The sequence below is a fragment of the Pteropus alecto genome, unplaced genomic scaffold (genome assembly GCF_000325575.1).
Source record: "Pteropus alecto unplaced genomic scaffold, ASM32557v1 scaffold45, whole genome shotgun sequence".
NCBI classification, from domain to species: Eukaryota; Metazoa; Chordata; class Mammalia; order Chiroptera; family Pteropodidae; genus Pteropus; species Pteropus alecto.
This window is the reverse complement of record NW_006442491.1, coordinates 32,596,219-32,609,704: the sequence shown is the minus strand read 5'-3', so window position 1 is coordinate 32,609,704 and position 13,486 is coordinate 32,596,219. Positions and strand designations below refer to the sequence as shown.

Below are 13,486 nucleotides of genomic sequence, written 5' to 3'. Positions count from 1 at the left end.
TATTGGTAGTAGAAAATAGACTAGAAACCAGTTAGGGCCCCTTATCCCAGGAGCTACAGACTCCTAGAGTGTCTATGGGTAGAACTGTATTTGCATATAATTGGTTTCCCTGGGTTCCTATGTATTTTACTTTGTGCACTTTAAAACATTTTTTTTCTTTTCTTTTCTGAGACAAGGTCCATAGGCTTCAGCACTCTGCCAAAGGGAACTATGGCACCAAAAAAAAAAAAGGAGCCACTTCATCAAAAGAGACTGGTTAATTTGATCATGGTACATGTATACAGTGGAATCATAATTGAGTCATTAAAAGGGATCAGGTTTGTGACCAGGCACTGATCTAGAACAATCTCAAAAGGACCTTATTAAGTGAAAAAAGCAAGGCGTGGAACACTGTGTAGCCTATGCTCACACGTGTATTTAAGGGAAAGATGCTTTTACATCTTTGTTTATGCACACACGTATCTTCTCAGGAAGGAGATACAAGATGCTGATGACCGGAGCATCTCTAGGGCAGGGAACTGGGGGACTCAGAGCTGGGGTGGGGAGGGTACTTATTTTTTATTCTTTTTCTTTTTGTATTCTTTGGATTTGTAAAAAACATATGTCACACCTTTCTTTTAAGTCCAAATTGAAAAGCTTAAGTAAATCTAAAGCTTAATCCTCGAAGCCATATTTAATAGAGTCTCATTACATTTATTGGGGAAAAGATAAATTAGATGATAAAGTGATTACATACTTAAAAAGGCGGGGAGCAGATTAGATCAAGCTCCCTGTTGACCCTGCTCAGAATCCTCTCCCCGATAAGGGCCTTTGGGGTGATGCCAGGGGAGCACAGATGTTGCAGTGTAGACTGAGGCCCCCAAACTCTGTGCACACCCGAGAGCACCGTGCTGTGGAGTCTGCCTTTCTCGTCCTTGAACTTTTATTTTGCGTTGGAGAATATCTAAATGGCTGGACCTAAACAAGAAAAACTTTTATCCTACTTTAAAAAAATTTTTTTAATGATGTTTGAAAAAAAAAAAATGACATAAAATTCACCATAGGAACCATTCCATGGGTACAGGTCAGAAGAGTTAAGTGTATTCACATCACTGTGGAACAGATCTCCAGAACTTTTTCATCTTGCAAAACTGAAACTCTGCACCCATTAAACAAAACTCCCCAGTTTCCTCTTTCCCGCCCTCAGCGCCCGGCAACCTCCATTCACCGTCCCGTTTCTATCGTTTTGACCATTTCAGATTCCACATAAGCAAGCACTTCTGACTCTTACCAAGGCAAATCTGGTAGCCTGTGCCTCAGTTCTTCATCTTTAAAGGAGGGGTAATAATGGTGCACACTTCGTAGTGTTGTGGGTGTATTAAACGAGGGCATATATATGAAGCCGTTAGAGCAATGCTGGACTCACAGGAAGCACTGCATTGTTATCGTGATGGCGATTGGGATCTATTTATTGTCATAGATATTAGGGAAAAGTTTAAACCAGTGCAGAAAATCTATGATTTCACGGATTCCATTACTAAAAATGAGACTAAAGTGTGTTTTTAATTTTTAAAAGTTAATTTCCAAAAAGGGTACATTTTTTTAAGCGCAAGTGTACGTGACATTTTTTTAATGTGGTCTAGCGCCCCCTCCTGGTAGTGGGACGCCTCTGTCGGGCCGATCCTGAATTTCTGAAGCAGCAAATCAGAAAGACGGCAAGTAAGCGCCAGAATTCGCTTTCCTCAGAGACTGAAGCCGGAGACCGGATGCGCTGATGGCCAGCCCTGGGAAAGGTGGCCCTGCAGCGTTGAAGCAACTTAGCAGGAGCCCACTCACCATGCCGGTGCTGTTCAAGGGTCACTGAGGGCTCAAATGTGGCCGGGATAAAAGGGGACCCAGACTCGGCCAGCCACCCTGCACCCTGTCCAGGATCCTTCTCTGGTTTCCCAATATGGCACTGCCCTGGACAGCCTCGTTTTCTCTTGGGAACCTCTGCAGGCTTGAGGAAGCCCAGGGGAAAGCCCAGCAGGAGGTCTGGCTGCTCAAGCAGGGGCCTCGTCCTCACCAGCCAGGACACACCAGAAGGCAGGCGTCACCTTAGGCCACTTGTGACATTTTGTCCTCGGTGGGTCCATAGATCAAAACCCAAATTCTTCACCGTGTCCCCTCAATCCCTCTGACCCTGACCTTGTCTCGTCACCTCTCCTCTCTTCCCCTCACTCCAGCCACGTCGGCCTCTGACCTCAAACACACTGAGCTTTTTCCCACGTCGGAGACTTTGCGCTTGCTGGGCCCTCTACCCGGATTTTCGCCTGGCTCGTCTGCCTGGCGTCATCTCCTCCCGATGGCCCTGATAACACTGGCCCCAACCCGGCTGGCCCCCACTCTCTATGCCACCATCCTGTCGTGCTCCCTGCATGACATTCTCAGTAGTGCCATTATGGTCTTTCTTTTCTTACCTGCTTATCAACTGTTTCTCTCGCCAACTGTGAACTCTGAGGAAACAGGTCCCTGTCTGTCTGGCTCACTCCACATCTCCAGCCCCTCCTCGGTGTTCGGTAGATATTGGTTGAAGGAATAAATGACATCCCCACTGTACACACAAGGAAACTCAGAGAAGTGGAGTGACTTGCCAGACAGAAGTGTCCCAGAAGGTCATGCCTTTGACCTACGCCGCACTGCCTCGGCCCGGCAGAGTCAGACCCAAGACGAGTCAGGCATCCACGGTGAAATTTCTTTTCCCTCCTGGTGAGGGCAGGGGTGGGGGAGTGTCTCTGACTCTGGTGACATCACATGGGGGAAATTTAGTCATCGAGTCGGCTCACGGGCCAGCTCCATAGTGCAATCCCTCAGCCCGTGACTCATCCCCACTGACATTTTTAAAGAATGTGTAGACACGGTATCAATGGAACTTTTCACTCACAAGGAAGAGTAATAGGTTACTCATTCCCTCAGCCACCAAATGGGCAAGTGAGCTGCCTCTGAGAGCTCTGGACAAAAGCAGAAGCCTTGTGTATACCCAAAACTCAGACACATCACACAGATTTTTTTTTTTAAAGGGTCATCAACAATTCCAAAACCTTATTCAGATCATAAGACGGTTGCCAGAGCGATTCAATCAATCATTGGACAAATATTTATTGAGCACCTACTGTGTTCTAGACACCAGGATACAGGAGGGAAGAAAACAGTCACAAGTCTCCACCCTCAAAGAGCTGACGTTCTAGTGATGAAGACAGACAGTAAACAAATAAACAAGGAGACCGGTATGCCAGAGGATGACAAGCCAGGAAGAAAAGCAAAGCATGGAAGCGCAAGAGGATATGCGCTTTTCCGTTAGACTTTTTAATATTAAATTATTTAAATTAAGTAATTAGGGAAGGCCTCCCTGAGAAGGTGACAGACTGGACAAAGCAGAAGGAGTAGCCTATGCAAAGGCCCTGAGGCACGTGTCAGGTGCGTGGAGGCTCAGCAGCGAGGCAGTGTAGCTGGGGCAGAGCGAGAAGGAAAGAGGAACGAGCAGATGGCCGTGCTCTGGGCAATTTGGTTTTTACTCTGAATGAGATGGGAGCCCAGGGAGGTTTTGAGCACAGGTGTGACAGGACACCACCTAGGTGTTAACAGATTCCCTCTGGCTGCTTTGGGAGGACGGGTATGTGGGCTAGGTAGGAGCAGGGAGAGTGGAATGTAATGGTTCAGGCTAGAAGCGTTGGTGCTATGCCCAATGGTGAAAAATAGGCAGATGCTGGGAGTATTTTGAAGATAGACCAACAGGGTTTGTTGACAGTTAGATGTGGAAATAAGAGGAAGAGGCAAGAATGATTCCAAGGTTTGTGGCCTCAGCACCAACAAGGATGGCAGTGCCCCTTTCAGACCCAAGGAGGGTTTGCGGGGAGATCAGTGTAGCGAAGCAAACTTCTCTGAGTTCATATCAATCAAGAATTCTCTTGAAACAATTTCTCTTGAAAACCCAAACTTCGGTCCACTGCCAGGGGAAACTGCTCAGTTCAGGCAATTTGCAAGCGACAGAGGAAACCATTCGGGGGGTGCGCAAAACTCCTCCTGGAGCAACATGAGGGCTAGAACAGAAAAGAGAAGGCTGCGAGCTGAGCACCCCGAGCCCTCTCTCCCCACCCAGACTCCAAGACCCACGCTCAAGGCCACCTTGTGTCATCAGCTCTCACTTCTGTGATTCGACCACAAAGGAGGCGCCTTCTAATGAACACCCAGCTCCCTGAGGAGGGACTTCCATGAATAAAGAGGTGGGAACAGAAAGAACAAAGCTCCTTAAACAGCCCCACGTGCCTCAAAACCTGACAGTCTTCTCTCTGTCCAAATGGCAGCTGCCCTGATGGCGTGTCTCTCACTTTGCCCAGCACTTGTGCCTCGGAGGTGACTAACGATCCCGTTAACGCCTGAAGACAAACATATTAAATTGCTCGGATCGCCCTCTGCTCCTGGCGACAGCAGGCACCGTTTCTGGATGGTTTTAAATGAAACGAGAGGGCCTGATGCCAGAGGAAGTGAGAACTGCAGCCACTCTCAACTGTCAGCTTCTCCTGACGGTGATTGGAATGAATGACGGTGACAGATGTGGACCGGTGGACCCAGTGACACGGGACCGAGAAGCCTGGAGAAGACCTGGACATTTTGTCAGGGATCCCGGGATGGGACTCACCAGGAGGCCTGTGGGTGCAGTGAATCCCAGTAAAAAAGAAAGATGGTCCATCTGGGAGCGCTAGTCCTAATTCGAGGTCAGAAAGGGGCTGGGATTGTATTTCCATCGAGGGTATCTGTTACTTCTGCCTACCCAGCATCTGTCTCCACTTCTGGCGACAGAAACTGAACTTTTTAATTGGAGAACTGTATTAATCATATTTTTATTATGTGTGTTTGATGCTTTGACATCCGGGGGCCCTGCTGACGCTGGAGGAGCTGCCCCTCCCCCGAGTTAGTTAATTTTCAGAGACAGTAGACAGCTCGCCCTGGAATGCCGTTTTCACCCGAAAACCAACCGAGCCAGCGCCTATAGCCCCAGCCACCTCCATTTTCAGGCTCTCAGACTCCCCGCCCCGGTCACCTGCCTAAATCACCCCGGAGGGGTCCCGGGAGGCGGGGTCCACCCCCAAGTCCTGGAGCCACTGAAATCATTCACACTAGCCAATCTGAAACCTGATGACCCAGCCTCTCGGCTCCTTCTGGAAACCGGAAAGCGGCTCCCGTCCATGTTCCCACCACCACCATCCCCCAGCCTCCTGATCAACCCCAGTCCCTCCCCTGGTAGGGCCCCCATGCATGCCCCACCCCTCTTGGGATCTGAGAGTATCAACCCGTCTTCTCAATGGTGGTCAGTTCCTGATCTGTTGGCCTCGCCATTTCTAAATAATAATAAAACCTGCATTTTAAAACCAGAGCCACCGCAGGGGTGGACATGTGACCCAAGCCTGGCCAATCAGAGTGTCCCATCCACGCTTGCCACCGTTAACTGTCCAGTGACTCCGCCTCTGAATAAGAGAGGTTTATTATATTCTCTGGGACAAAGTAATGCCCAAAGTTTCCTTGTAACTGAAATTGCAAGTAAATTGAAATTCGAAGGAATTAAAGGCTGAGTGCAAAGCCACCAAGGCAATCGGTTTCCATTTTATCATGGGAGTGTATGTAACCTCATCATCGGACCACTGCTGAGCCACGTGGCGTAACAAAGCAAGTGGGCATCATCTGGGGTCACGGGGCTGCCAGAAATTAGCGAATAAAAATGCAAGAGGCCCAGTTCACTTTGCACATCCAAAAAACAACGTTTGTAATGTAAGTGTGTCCCATGTGATCTTTGGGACATACTTGAACTGAAAAACGTACCTGTTGTTTTCTGAAATATGAAGCTAACTGGGCATCCTGTGGTTTATCTGATAACGCTGGAAGAGGGACGCTTTAAAAAAAATACCAATGCCTCTGGCTCCTTCAATTCTGGCTTCATCTAGGCTGGAAGAACGGGGCTTTTCAAGGTCCCCAGGTGATTTTATTCTGCAGCGGTGGTGGAGAACACCACACTGGAGGAAGAGTCGTGGCTTCTCTCGACTCTCCCCTTGCTAGGGAGGGAGACTGCCTTTGTCCAGCTGGCCAGTAGAGAACCTTCCGTACTGCATTTTTATAGAACTGATGTGCTTTTTTTTTTTTTTTTTTTTTTTTTGAGCTTGGTGGGGGACGTAGTCTGGGGAGCTGACAGGACAGCTTTGTCCCTCAGGTGGGCCTGCAGGCTGGGGCGGTAAGTACGGTAAGTACACGTGGGAGTGGTAACAACATATTAGCAAGGTTGGCTGTACCTCTAAGCACAGTCCCCAAGTAACTTTCTTAGTTATATAGGTGGAATTTTCACTTCATCTCCCTAAATCTCACAACTTTCTCACTTGGTTTTGAATCTCCCCAGAGAAGGAAAGGATGTGAAGAGCTGACACCCTAATTTTCCCAGTCTGCCACCTCCCAGGCCTGGCTAATTCATAGTCCCCCTTCTTGTCTTGGCTCAAAAGGCCTTTCCTTCAAGGTGGATGCCATGGCTGTGTATTTTCACAAAACCTTCTATATTTTTTTTCTTTCTGCCGATATCAAAATTGTCATTGACTGAAGCAGGATTTCTCAACCTTGACACAACCGAAATTTGGGTCAGATAAATTCCTGTGGCGAGTCTGTCCTGTGCATTGTGGGTTGTTTAGCAGCTTCCCCAATCCCTACTCACCAGGTGCCCCTCCCCAGTTCTGACCCTCCCCAGTCGTGACCAAAACGTCTCCAGACATCAAATATCCCACACGCTATCATTGCGGTCAGGGCCACGGCGCATGCGCAGTCACGCAGGGCCCCCGCACGTGGTTTCATTCTTTGCTGTCTCTATCATGCAATTCTTAATGGGGGTCGAACAAAGGAATTATGCAAATTATGTAACTAGTTCTGGTGTGTACCTGTTTTGTTTAATGATTCTTTTCCTTATGACATGGATTTGGAGAGTAAAACATGTACCTACCTTACCACGGCACCCCCAACGATGGCACAGAGAAAGTGCTCAAAAAATATTTGAAGACGGCAAGGAGCAAGAGAGAAGCTGAATTAGCCGCCCAGCTAGCCGTGGCCGAGAACAGAAGGGCAGTACAACCCCAGCCGACCCGTGTAAGCTGCTCTATTCAATAGCCTTCCTCCCCGAGGCTGCTGGAACATTCTTTCCAACTCCTCATGCGTGTCAAGGGGCAAGTGTACCCTGTGTGGTCTGTGTGTCTTTCCCGTGGCCCTCCATATGCCATGTCAGCTGGACTGAATGGTAATCCCCAGATGTGAGAAGACAAGGCTGGGGAGAGAGTCTTTAGACCCAGTTTCTGAGCTCTACTCACTCAAGGCAGGCCTTCGCTTTGCATTAATTCTGGCCAATTTAGCTTGTGCTCCTGTCTGAAAATCATCTAGGTTGGAATTCTTATAGCTGGATGAGCTGAGGACAGCAGGCCTTAGCTAGTATGACGGGCACTAGAAAAAGGCTGTTTATGGTAAGTCTACTTAAAATGGGGACCCGAATTTCAGAGTCAATATTAGAGGGGGGAAAAAGTTTGAGGCTTTATCTTGACAAATAAAAGTAAAATTTATAAAAACAAGCATATTTATGTTTATAGTAGCTTTTTCTTTTAATAATAGCCCCAAACTGAAAATAACCCAGATGAATGATTTAAATAAACTGCAGTATAATCCACATCGTGGGTACCACCCAGAAATAAAAAAGAAAGACCGTTGACACACACAACTGTTCAGATGGACCTTGCATTAGTTTCCCAGAATGGCCATCACGAATTCAGTGACTTAAAAATGCAAAAATCCATTCTCATGGTTCTGGAGGCTAGAAATCAGATCCGAATTGTCAGCAAGTTTGATTCCTTCTGGAAGCTTCTGGCTTCCGGTGGCCACCAGCAATTCTTGCCATTCCTCGGCTCGTGGCCACGTGGCTCTAATCTCCACCTCCATCTTCATGCAGACATCCATTCTGTGTCTCTATTTCCAATCTCCTCTCTTTTGTCTTATAAGAACCCCAGTCATAGGCTTTCAGGCCCCCTGTAAATCCAGGGTAATCTCACCGCACAATCCCTACCTTAGTTCCATCTCAACGAAGGTGACACAGGTTTTGAGGGTTGGGACTTAAGATATTTCTTTTTGGAAAACACTGTTTGGCACACTGTAGACTTCAAGGGAATTACTCTGAGTGAAAAAGAGCCAATTGCTAATGGTTCCATCCTGTATAATTCCATTTATATAATACTCTTGAAATAAAGAAGTTATTAGTGGTTGCCAGGGGTTGGGGGTGGGGGAGAGCTGGGTGTGGCTACAAAAGAGTCACTTGAGGGAGCCGTGTGATAATAGAATAGTTCTGTATCCTGACTGTGGGTCTATGAATCAACACTTGATAGACTTGTGTAGAGCTATACACACACACAAATCAATGCATGTATAACTGGTATGTAGAAATGCATGTAGAAATTTGAATAGATTCTGTGGATTATATTAATGTCATTCCCTTATTTTTGATATTGTAGCATAGTTATGCAAGATGGAAACTTGGAAAGCTGAGAGCGGGTATATGTACTTCATGTACTTTTTTTTTTTTTTGCAACTGACTGTGCATGTATAATTACTCCAAAAATTTTTTTAAAAACTAATTTCATTTAATAAAAGTTAAGCTATTGCAAACTACGATCTCATTCTTAGAACAAAGACCAATCAAGACAATTGGGGGGGTGGGTAATTTGTCAATAAAAAACATCCCGTAGCCTGATAAATATTCATTTCACTTTTGTAGCTGAAAGAGGAGAGTCATTTCTGTACATTCGATTTCTGGAATATAATTTCTGGACATTTCCGGAAATTACATGAAGGTTTGTTGACCTTTCTAAAGGTCTCTCTTAATGGTTTTCACATCATTCTCCTAAAGCAGCACCCCCAGGGACATCCCCCAAGTGAATTTTCTCTTCTTTTTGTTTGCCAGGTCTTCGCGTGGTTCATTTGGGGGTTTCAAGTAGTTCTCCAGCCACACGTTTATCGGCGTTATGAAATCGCTCATTGTGAGGTCCGCAGTAGCTTTGATTCTCTGGATGACTGTCATTGATGAGTCTCTTGCTGTCAGATGTCCCCAGCATCCAGCCCAGCAAATATGCCAGCCTGGAGCAGGGATGGGCGTGAGAGGGGATTCATTTCTGCCTGGCCATTTCGTTACTGAAAAAGTTAGTATTAGGACGACATCTGCCTTCCTATGCCAACTTGTGGCTGGGGGACCCAGACTTCAGGGGAGGAGCCCCGGCAGAAGACTCTTCTGTGTGCTAAGGGTCCCAAAAATAAAACTCTAGAGGAGAAAAGATTTCAGTGCCTGGCATGCAGAAGAAACTGCAGTATTTACGGAGTGCACATAATGTATCGCAGTCCATTTGGATAAAAACCTCTATGGATAAAGACAAATAATATTCTCTATTTCTCTTTTAAAAAAATAAGTCAAAACAAACACAAGGAGAAATGAAATCTCAAGCACCCACACCAGTCTTTCTCCGTATGTTTCAGCTGCCCGAAGTGTTCATTTCAAAGCTTTCTGGGGACCTGTTGAGTGTCAGGTCCTAGGAGAGAGCTGAGTGAGGGGAGAGGGGCCTGAGACAAGAATCTGAGTACAAGTTGTTGATTTAGGAAGAAGTCCCAGGAAGCTCCAGTAGGGGAATGGAGGAGTGAGACAGGGAAGGGAAAGGAAACGGGGTTATCGATGACAGTTTGTCACCGTGGACAGCTGGAGCTCAACCCCACTGGAGACCTCTGGGAAACTGACCAATGCAGCTCAGAGCTGTCTCACTCCAGGGCCTGGAAGATGGGGAGATTTGTCCACCAACTCCCATCCATCACTGGCTGGGAGCTGCTCTCGCAGCATTCACTTGCGGCATTCCAGTCCAGCTCTGTACACGAGCACGGCTTGAGGACCACGGTTTTCCACTACCCTTAGAACAAGATCCAGACTCCTTGCCACAGCCCACTGTGCCTGCACGATCTGGCCCTGTCTTCCTCTTCCTCCTATTCGTTCTGCTCCAGGCTTACCTGGCTCCTCTTGGCTCTTCCAGCTTCAGACCCTTTGCACTTGCTGTTCCCACTGCCTGCAAAGCTCTTTCCCCAACTCGATTCATGCCTCCTGCCATCTCCCCTTTCATGCCTCTTGCTTTAAATGACCCCATATCAGAGGTCTTGTCTGGCCGCCACCTCAGCCATGATTCCTTTTCAGAGAATCTCATTGTGCGATGGCATATTTGATTACTTGTCGTCTCTCTTCTCCACTAGAATGTGAGCCTGAGTGGACAGAACCCATGTCTGTTTCCAGGCACTGCCACCTACCCATTCTTAATACCTGTGAGGTATTTCCAGAATGAATCAGCCGCGTTCCTCTGACATGACCTAAATGACCTCCCTGTCGCATGTCCTCTATAAACACACAGGTTCTAGTTCTAATAAAGTGGATGTGAACAAACGGGGCTTCTGTGCTGGCTCAGGGTTACCAGGCGTACAGTCATGGGCAGACGCTTCTCTGCAGAAGAGTGGGCACACGAGAGTAAAATATACAGCCGCCACTGATTAATTCAATAGTGCTCGGAGCCTTTCTAAAAAACTCTTTAATGTTCCAAAGAGTTTTTCTGCCTAACTCTTCGGAAGAGAGAGCAAAAATAAAGATAAATTGGGGGTGAGGGGGGTGGAGGGAGTGGCAACAAGGCTGCTTGCCCTCCCTTTTGTTGGAAAAAATGAAGGCAAATAAAAAATGTGAAAGAGAATAGAATAGCCCTCATTCAATAGTTCTTGTCTATTATTAGCAAACTAATTTGTGATATTGGTCCAGGAGATCAATTTTTTAAGGTGGTGAAATTCAACAGAAATTGTTATTTTTACTGTTTTCTCTTTTTTTTCCTTGGAATTCAGGTGTACCTAATTGGATTAATCATAATGGTTTGTGACATATTCTCATCATTGGTCGTGTATGATCTGCTCTATTTAGTAAGTTATTTTTAATAATGTAACATTAGCCACAAATTCACCACCAGACAGATTAACCACCATCATATGGGGATCATAATAACATGCATCTAACCACATGGTTCCCCCGTTCCATCCCCTCCCCCCTTACATGCAAGGTCATTGTGTCCTGAGTCCTGTGTTCAACTTTCCTTTTTATATCTCTTATTAGATGTGAGAGTTTCTAATACCAAAACTTCAAAATTGGCTTGGACTTGGAAAAATGTTAGGTGCTAAAGCCATCTGACTTTCAGAAATTCAACCAAGGTAAACCAGTTCCCGTGATACGCTTGCTTTCAATTCAGGAATCTCAAGTGTGAAATTATATCACAAATATGTACACAGAGAATCTTAAATAAAACAGTATAGGCAACCCATCCATCAGGAATAAAGAATATGTGTCAGAAATATCCAAACTTAGCTAATGGTCTAGGTGTCTCAGGTGCCCATCTACTCTGAAAAAAAAAAAAAAAAGACCAAAAAACACACTGAAGTGAGTCTGAACCCATCAGGAAACCAACAAAAATGGACCAAGAGGATCTAAGCCTCATTTAACTGGCAATTCATCGTACCCACAATGTCTCACCATGGCTCCTAAGAAAAAGGTATTCTGATGACCATCGGGACACATGAAATACTTGGAAACAGCTGAAAACTGCACCTCGTCTACAATAGAATCTTTTATAACATGCTTGACAGGGGCGAGAGAGCCTGATCCCATTAGTGACAAGAGGATTCCACTTTGAGACCAAGGCTCCCTGACAACTAGGCTATTTCAGGGAACTCAATTATTGGTAAGGACATATAACTGGAGCCGATGAACAAGAGATAGTTCCTTTTATCTCAGAGTTGTTAAAGGATTAAATGGAATAATGTAGGTGGGAACGGGCTCTGTAAATTACACGTATAAAGTTGTAAAATGAGCTATGAACACTCGGCAGGTTAGCCCCATATCCTAATTATCTTGTATCTCCAGAACATGACCAAATGCCTAGTACCTAGTACACTTTCAATAAATGTCTGAAGAATGAACTAATTCAAAACTCTTTTGCTAAAGAATACAGATTTTCCCCCCTAAGTGGCCTTTCTTAACCAGATACATCGATAAGAATGAAACATACAACTCAGTGGGAAAATGAGCTAAGAATAAACAGTATTTTTATTTGAAAAGATGTTTAAGCATCTGAAAAACTGTTCAAACGTACTTATAATAAAAATGTAAATTAATACAATGAGATTTTTTTTTTTTTTTAACCATCAGAATGGCCACAATCTAGAAGTTTGAAAAGACTACGCTGGCTAATGTATTGGGAAATAGCCTTTCTTAGGCGTGTCGATGTACATTAACATATTTAGCATGGCCCACTCAAAATTTGAACCGGACACATACTTTGACACAATTCCATTTCAAGGACCTTATCCTACAGATACTCTCTCACAAGCATCCCTAGAACCATCACATACTAAGCCCTTTATTAGTATTTGTTAAATGTATTTGTACAAATACATAAATATTAAGATATTTTTTGAAGCACTATCACTCATAGTGAAAAGACTATAAAAATCCTAAATGTCCTTCAGCAAGAGAACAGATTTAAAAAATGATAGGGCTTGTACATCGTGACATTCTGAATGCTGGTTAAAAAGAATGAGGCTGATCTGCATGAACTGAGAGCAAATGGAACCATAGCCAATATAGACTACTTTTCTAAAAAACGGAGTATAGCAACAGTGTAAGTGTCATTTGTATGAAAAAGGCATATGTACAAATATGCGTGTATGAGAACATAATAAAACTGGGTATAGAGGTTGTCTCTGGTGAGGAAACTGAAGAAATGGGGATTAGAAGTGAAAAGGAAGACCTGTGCGTCTGTATACACTATTTTTGTTATGTTTTTAAACTTTTAATTTTCAAATAATTCTAGAGTTGCAAAAAATAGTAGAGTTCCTGTTTGCCCTTCACCCAGTTTCTCTTATATCTATGGTGAACTTATTAAAACTAAGAAATTAACATTAGTACAATACTCTAAACCACAGACTTTGTTCGGATTGCCCCCATTTTTCCACTAATATCCTTTTTCTGTTCCAGGATTTAATCCAGATACCACATTGCATTTCGTGTATATACTTTCAAGCTATAGGATTTTACCATAAGTATGAATTACTTTTTAAAACCAAGCATATTTTAAAACTAAATGAATAATCATAATGTTCATATGATGTTGATGCTTCAAAGGCATATTTTTCTTTTTAAAATTAGAAGTAAATGTTTAAAAAGATACAAATCTTTTTCAGATAATCATTATGGATCATCTTTCACGTTTTTTTTAAACTTAATCTATTTACCACACTTTTTCTTGCTGTTATTAGAGATTAATTTATGAGTGTAATTCAGCCTAAAACACCGGAGGTGCAAATTTCCAAAAGAATCATTTGTAAACTCTCATTCTCATCA

The 13,486-nt window shown here is 44.5% G+C and overlaps 1 long non-coding RNA gene across 1 annotated transcript; it reads left to right on the top strand.

Moving 5' to 3' along the window:
* Window positions 1-6,893: 6,893 nt before the first annotated feature.
* On the top strand, window positions 6,894-10,495 carry LOC112471015. The gene is made up of 2 exons (XR_003043175.1): window positions 6,894-7,502; window positions 8,987-10,495. It is a non-coding gene; the product is annotated as an uncharacterized LOC112471015 (long non-coding RNA).
* Window positions 10,496-13,486: the final 2,991 nt, after the last annotated feature.